This window comes from Colobus angolensis, unplaced genomic scaffold (assembly GCF_000951035.1).
Source record: "Colobus angolensis palliatus isolate OR3802 unplaced genomic scaffold, Cang.pa_1.0 Scaffold95, whole genome shotgun sequence".
NCBI classification, from domain to species: Eukaryota; Metazoa; Chordata; class Mammalia; order Primates; family Cercopithecidae; genus Colobus; species Colobus angolensis.
The window spans coordinates 10,195,574-10,202,869 of NW_012123487.1; the positions used below are offsets into that span (position 1 = coordinate 10,195,574).

The following is a 7,296-nucleotide window of genomic DNA, read 5'->3' on the forward strand; positions in this document are numbered from 1 at the left end:
CTGCTGCTTTTATAAAAAATGGCAAGTGCATTTACTGTTCTAATAAATGTGCTCATTAGTAATAATCGGAGACCTCACTCTCTAAATCCAGGAGCCCTTTCTTAGTTTTCATTTTCCTCAACCTGTCATCACAAGACCCTTTTGATTATCTATTTTTTAAAAAGATATTCTGGCTTCTACTAAGTGACTCCTTACTCTACTTTATTACTCACAACTACCATTTACTAGTTTGGGTTTCCCCCACCAGGGCTCTACCCTTTGTTACCTGCTTTTGTCTTCCCTCTCTCCCTCTCTAAATTCAGCCACTGTCATGGGTGCAAGTTGCACGGCTGGTTGGCGATTCCCAAATCCATGGCCTATTCTCCAACATCTGACCTGTGCTCCAGGTCTTTATGCATATGAGCTTTGAGAATCACCTTCACCTAGGCATCCCAACATTGCATCAGGTTGGATATCTTCTCCATAAATTACCTCTACTTACTAATATCACCCATCGGTCTATGTTGAGAAGACAGTTTTGTCATTTTATAATTGTTTTCTGCTCAAACTAGATTTGTCTTATTTTCCCCGTGCTCCTGTCCACAGCGTAGACTTTATTTGATTTGTATTGTTTCTCTCATCTGTAACACCTTTGACATTCCTTTTACCTTCTCAACTTCTCCCCGACCCTCAGCAGCCCTGCAAAGTCCAACTAAAGCCAAGCTTCATTTGTGAAGCCTTTTGGTTTGCTCTCATCCACGCTGAACTTCTTGTGCTTTTGACTGCCTCTTTTGCTTGGAGCGATGGACATAGAACCATACAGTTTAGCATGTCCATTATCACCTGATACTTTTAATGTCTCTTAACTTTTATTCATCTATCAGGCTTTTTCCTGCTAGATTTAAGTTCCATAAAGGTAAAGAATACATTTGGCTTATTTACCAGATTACTCCCCAAATCTACCACATTATCTGGCCCACAGAGAGCATTCAATAGACATTGATGAAAATAAAAAAATGAAGGATAAATGTAAGTAATATAAACATAAATAAAATGCATATATTTTATAAATTAATTATAAACATAATTTATGAATATAAATAAATGAAGGATAAATATAAAAACTTCAATTCCCTAGGTTTTTATTTTATAGAAAAGACAAGTGATTAAAATTAGCTCATAACTAGATTTCAAAATGCATGCAAAAATAATTTGTAAAGAACTAAGGGAGAGAAAAATAAAATACTACTGTAAAAGCATCTTTAACCAGATACCTGTGGGCCAGCTATTTCATGTAATAGTTAATACAATACAATTCAATTATAATAGTTTGATAGTCAATACAATGAAATTAAAATAGTGTATTGCCAGAAGAACTAAGTTGCATTAAGAAAACATTTTCATGAAATGCTGTTAATAAAATGTAATTGGATTAAATCTATTGCATTTTGTTCATTCTAATCATTAATCTGCTTTAATTAATTCATATTATGAGTTTGGAGAAGAAAAAATCAAGCTGGCGTATATAATGGCTATTTCTCTGACTTTCCAGTGTCAGTATTAGTTTAAATTTTTGCAGCTACAGTTCTTCCTAGTCAATTTGCTTTTCCTATTGCACCTAAATTCCCTTCTGTCTCAAATCAGTGTGTTAAATCTCCCATTGAATTTAATTTCTTCTCTTTTTATTCTTATTTTGAATTTAGTTTTCCCTAGTATTTGATAAGCATTCTCTTAGAGCAATGGATTTTCCTCTTAAATTCTTGAATGCAATCCAATATTAAGACTTATCGCTGACTTAGTATGTGTGCCAAGCCCTGTGCTTTGGAACTGTGCCATCCAACATAGCAGCCCCTAGCCACATGTGGTTATTTAAATTGAAAAGTTAATTAAATCTTTTGCAACTAAAAATTTAGATCTACAGTCACCAAAGCCAGGTTTCAAGTGCTCAATAGCCACACATGGTCAGTGGCTCCAGTGTCAGACAGTGCAGATTACAGAATATTTCATCATCACAGAAATTTCTACTGAACAGTGCTGCCCCAGAAGATATGGAAACAATATTTGAGACAATGAAATGATAGTGATTCAAAACACTTTATGGAGAGATAAGCTATGTGGTGCTACGTGAGCCCAGAGAAAGATAATAGTATGAAAGACCGTACTTGAGAAATACTATGGCAGTGGAGGGATGAGAACAGATCTATAAAGAAAGTTCAATTTGGCTGGGTGCAGTGGCTCACACCTGTAATCCCAGCACTTTGGGAGACCAAGGCGGGCAAATCAAGAGGTCAGTAGTTTGAGACCAGCCTGCCCAACATGGTGAAACCCCATCCCTACTAAAAATACAAAAAATTAGCTGGGCATAGTGGCAGGTGTCTGTTAATCCCAGCTACTTGAGAGGCTGAGGCAAAAGAATCACTTGAACCCAGGAGGTGGGGGTTGCAGCGAGCTGAGATCACGCCACTGCACTGCAACCTAGGCAATGGAGTAAGACCCCACCTCAGAAAAAAAAAAAAAAAAGAAAGAAAAAAGAAAGTTCAACTGTATATAGATAAAAGAGTTGACAGATGTACAATAGACAATGGCAACAATATTGGCTATTGTTTGAGAGCAACAGTGGACATGGCATGTATGGGAAACATACTGAGGATTTGTAGTTGGAAAGAGTGAACAGGAAAGTGGATGGTGAGGGTAGAGCCACATTCATTATCATTCTTTCATTAGTGCTTTAACATTTAGGGAATATGTGCTCTGTATCAGACCTGTGCTGCCTGTATTAATGATGGAAGATGAAATATTGTATTCTTACATTTAGGAGGTCAGAGTATGTTAGGAAGCACAAACAGCCATTGATATGCCTACATCATGAGAGGTGCCATGAGAGAAGGGTGCACAAGTTGATGCTGTGGCTTACGGCAGGGGCCCCCAGCTTCCAATGGGGAAGTCTGGAAAGGCTTTACCCCAGAGGGGACTTTTGAGCTTCAGAGAGCCTTGGAAACACCAAAGTTTGTGGTTACTTTTAGTTTTGAGGGAAAAAAAAAGAGAGAGAGAAATTAATTTTAAAAGTAGAGGAAAGATTTTCTTTTTTTTGTTATTGTTGCTATTTGTTTTAGAAACGTATGTTTCCTTTGGGAGGCCGAGACGGGCGGATCACGAGGTCAGGAGATCGAGACCATCCTGGCTAATACGGTGAAACCCCGTCTCTACTAAAAAATACAAAAAAACTAGCCGGGCGAAGTGGCGGGCGTCTGTGGTCCCAGCTGCTTGGGAGGCTGAGGCAGGAGAATGGCCTAAACCTGGGAGGCGGAGCTTTCAGTGAGCTGAGATCCGGCCACTGCACTCCAGCCTGGGCGACAGAGGGAGACTCTGTCTCAGAAAAAAAAAAGAAAGAAACGTATGTTTCCACTTCCCTTGCCAAGAATATGCTCCTAAACCAATTGCTCATTTGTTTATGTGCAAGTATGCACTCATCCTTTCAGTGGAAGTGGTTGACAAATAAGCTATTTTTCTAAATTAGAACAATAACCACTTTTACTTAAATGACTAAAATCCTAACTCTGAAGAACAGTCATCCAGATACACTTAAGACACATGCCTTGAAAAGAACCATCACATCTATAATTGTGACCATGGGCGAACACAGTAGCACCACAAGTGCAGGTTCTTCAAGTGCTAAGATAAGCAGAAGTCATGTAGTTATCTTTAGCTTTTTCAGTCAGGTTTTTCTATTTGTTTGTTGTGATAATTTTTAGGGGGTCTTTAATTATTTGTTTGCATTCCTTCTTACATGGAATACCAATCAGTTCTTCAAAGGTCGCTATGTTGTTTAAAATGAAAATTATAAGTAATGGTATTAAATAAGAAAAATTTAGATTCCTCACATTTCTATTAGGGATGCAGTAAATTTGCATTTGTTTCATCTACATTCAGCAATGCAGTATTTTCATGCAGGAATGTAGTATTTTCATTTCTGGAATACACATAATTTCTCTTGTTCTTTTTCACCACCAGAGTCTAACAGAATATATGTAGACATCTCTAGAAAATATACAAAGTCTTCCTCCTCTACCTACTGAATAAAACTGGATACTTACCAGCAAAGAAATAAAAATAATAAGAAAGAAGGGACAACAAGAAAGCAGAGAGAAAGAAAAGAAAGGTTGATTGATAAGAATTGGCCTTGTGCATTAAAAAGTGAAGTGAGTTAATTTTGTACTCAGCTCTGGTGACGAAAAAAAAGTCATCTGTAAATCAGACTAACTCAATTGTTACTGCTCCGCCGTCTGTAGCATTTCCCACACCAGAAAGTTTTCATAATTTAAAGGAAATGTCTGAGAAGAGTAACAGTAATACAAAATAATGATTGTGAATGATACTTCAGAATGGGAGTGAAAACTTTCTACATAGCCTTCCCCTTAAATCATACCAGGTAAGAATTTTGAAACAGATGTACCAAGCTAGACCTGCACATTGCATATCTTAATCTCACTAGTTGATTCTTAGGACATTTTCTTGGTGAGCCAAAAACTGCTTTAACGTCTGCTCAATTTTCAAATAACTAGATCAATAACATAATATGATATTTTAAAATGTCTTGAAAATTAGAATTATTAAATTGAAATAGTATATTAGTACATTCGTGTTCATCTACCTTAACTCGAATACAGATATTGGGTATGTGTGATCATTGGATGTTCAAAGTGATATAATTTCTATAGTATTCATGGTCTCTCTGGTTATTTCTGCTCTTTAGACATGATCATGAAATAGTGCAAAGCCCTTAGCAATCCTCCTCACTGAGAAATCATTGTTGATCCTGACCCACCACAGTCATTAGAGAGGCACAGACAAGTCAGATCCCTTCCCACAGTCTGTGCTGCCTAATTCCACAAGGTACTCTTCACACCAAGACAGGAAGCAGGTCAGTTCTCTGTATTGTCCTCACCTTTCCTCTCCTCTGTTTTCTCTTCTGTGTAACACCAGGCTGGCTGATATGTCATTTTACACAGAAGAAAATTGACTTTAGTCCCAGCTTGTTCTGATGCAAAATTTTATTTTGTGTCCCATTATAATCAAAGAAAAAGAAAAGACAGTTCAAAGACACAATTCATTAGTTGTGGGGCAGTGATTTAGATCAGGTAAAACCTCCTCAGAGTCAGATACAAGATGAATAATCTTAAGCAAACATAAAGCTCATTTAATAATGTGGAGACTCAGATAGATGCTCCTCATCTTTATCTGCCCACATTGTGCTCCCTTCATTTTGTTTGCCAAAAAGAATTTCCATCACGGTGGGTTTTTGTTTTTGTTTTTTAAATTAAACTAGGTAAAAGCTTATTTTTGAAACAAGGCTATAACATTTTTATTTTTCCTTCAGAAAAATAAAAATCTTAATTTGAAACAAACTCAAAACAGAATAATTACTAAAAGAAATATAAATACTGAATTTCTAATTCAACACTGCTTTTTGAAACCTCAATAGGGAATACTCCGTTTATATTGTGTTGTAAATCAAGACAGCTTTATGCCCAGCTAGAAATGTGATCAGCTGAAGAAAGCATATTGCACAAAAGCACACAATTTTAAAATATGCATAATAAATTATCCTTCTGTTGTTTGATGTGTGTTTGTATGTACTAGTATTTTATGTTTATTTTTACTCTTTTGAACATGTACACATTAAATCCGTATTTCAGAACAATGTCCTCTAAATTATGCTATTATATACACAACTTTTCTTTCCCGTGCCAGTTTGCTTTGCTCTGAGAGTTCAAGGGCAAACTTTACAAAAGGTTAGACCTTCATCATTGCATAATAGAATCTATACAATAAAACAACACACCAAATGGCTGTGATGCTGGCCTTTTCATAATCTTCAGTTTCTTTCTACTTAGCAGCACAAAATGACAGTTTGAAATTTTAGAAGGGGAAAAAATGCCTCAAAACCAGACCATCAGACTTTTACACACTCTGCCATAATCTTTAAATGGTGAGACAGCATGGTTCGGCTTCTACAGCAAGAAGTCTCTGGTGTGTTCTCTGGTTTACAAACAATACGAGTCTTTCTCTTCGCTCTCTAAGACTTCCAATGTAGATACTGTTGTTGTTGTTGTTTAACATTCCTCCCTGTCATCTCTGAAACTTCCTCCACTCACACTTAGTCTTCAATAATAAATGATAAAAGGAAATGGAATAAATTCCCCTTAATGAGGAAATTTTCACCTGGCACAGAGGAGCTGGGGAAATCTATTAGCTGACTGGAGGAACGCCTGCAGCATTCTAATTATCAGGGGAGCCAGCGCACTTCACACAGTCCTCTCTTCCACTTGACTGGCTTTTATCTGATCCACCAACTCACAAGTAATACTGAACCAAATTTCCCTCCAGATTGCACAAGCTCTAATGTGAAAATGAGCACTCCACCTGGCCTACAATTATGGGATGGGTTTGCAATTTTATTATTATCCTCTTTAAAAAGAAAAAAAAATAAACACTCCAAAATGGCAGAAAAAAACTAAGCCTGATGTTCAGTAATGACTATTGCTTTAATAAGAGAATTGAGTAAGATATATGTTCTCTCCCTCATGAACCCTCACTAGGCTCTCTCTTGAGTTTTTTACTGCTTCACTTATTATTTTTGGCATTTCCTAGGTTCAAGACCATGCCACAATCACAATAATGCCATCACCTCTCTTCATTCAGGGAGACAAGTTACTACGTATTTCCTTAAGAGAAATGCAAAAGACAATTTTCAAAAATAGGAGTGGCATTTAGAAAAGCAAAGTATAAAAACCCAGGCAATTGGGCAGACACTACTATTTTGTCTTAATTTTTGAGTACCACGGCTGTTTTTATTACAGGAATGAGGTCTTTGAAGGAATTCAAGAAGACCTGAAGCTTTAAATTTCTTGTACAGAGCAAATAATACCTAGATCCAATGTTCACATGAAAATATGGCATCGAGAAAATTATCTAATAGTGCTAAGTGGACCCAGATTCTATCACAATAAGGCTAAAATGTTACAAGTAATCATTTTCAAAAAATGGCATACGTAAAACTATATTTCACCTTAAAGGCTAGTAATAATAACAGCAAAATCAACATTAAGAAGGAAACCTTATGAGAAACTGATAAAGTAGACATCTTTAAATAGGCAAGTTTTAATTTTCTGAATTTCATCTTCTTTTTTGCTAATCTTTAATGACCCTAATAATCCAGAAATATCATGATATTACTTTTAATCTGGTAAAGCCACTCATTTAGTATTGAATATAACGTCATAATTATGCTCTATGAATACAAGGAATAATGATGAA

The 7,296-nt window shown here is 36.3% G+C and overlaps 1 protein-coding gene across 3 annotated transcripts in view; it reads right to left on the reverse strand.

Annotated features, from left to right (window-relative positions):
* CPS1 (carbamoyl-phosphate synthase 1, mitochondrial) overlaps positions 1-7,296 on the reverse strand; it is a 191,552-nt gene that overhangs the window by 37,623 nt on the left and 146,633 nt on the right. The window lies entirely within an intron of this gene.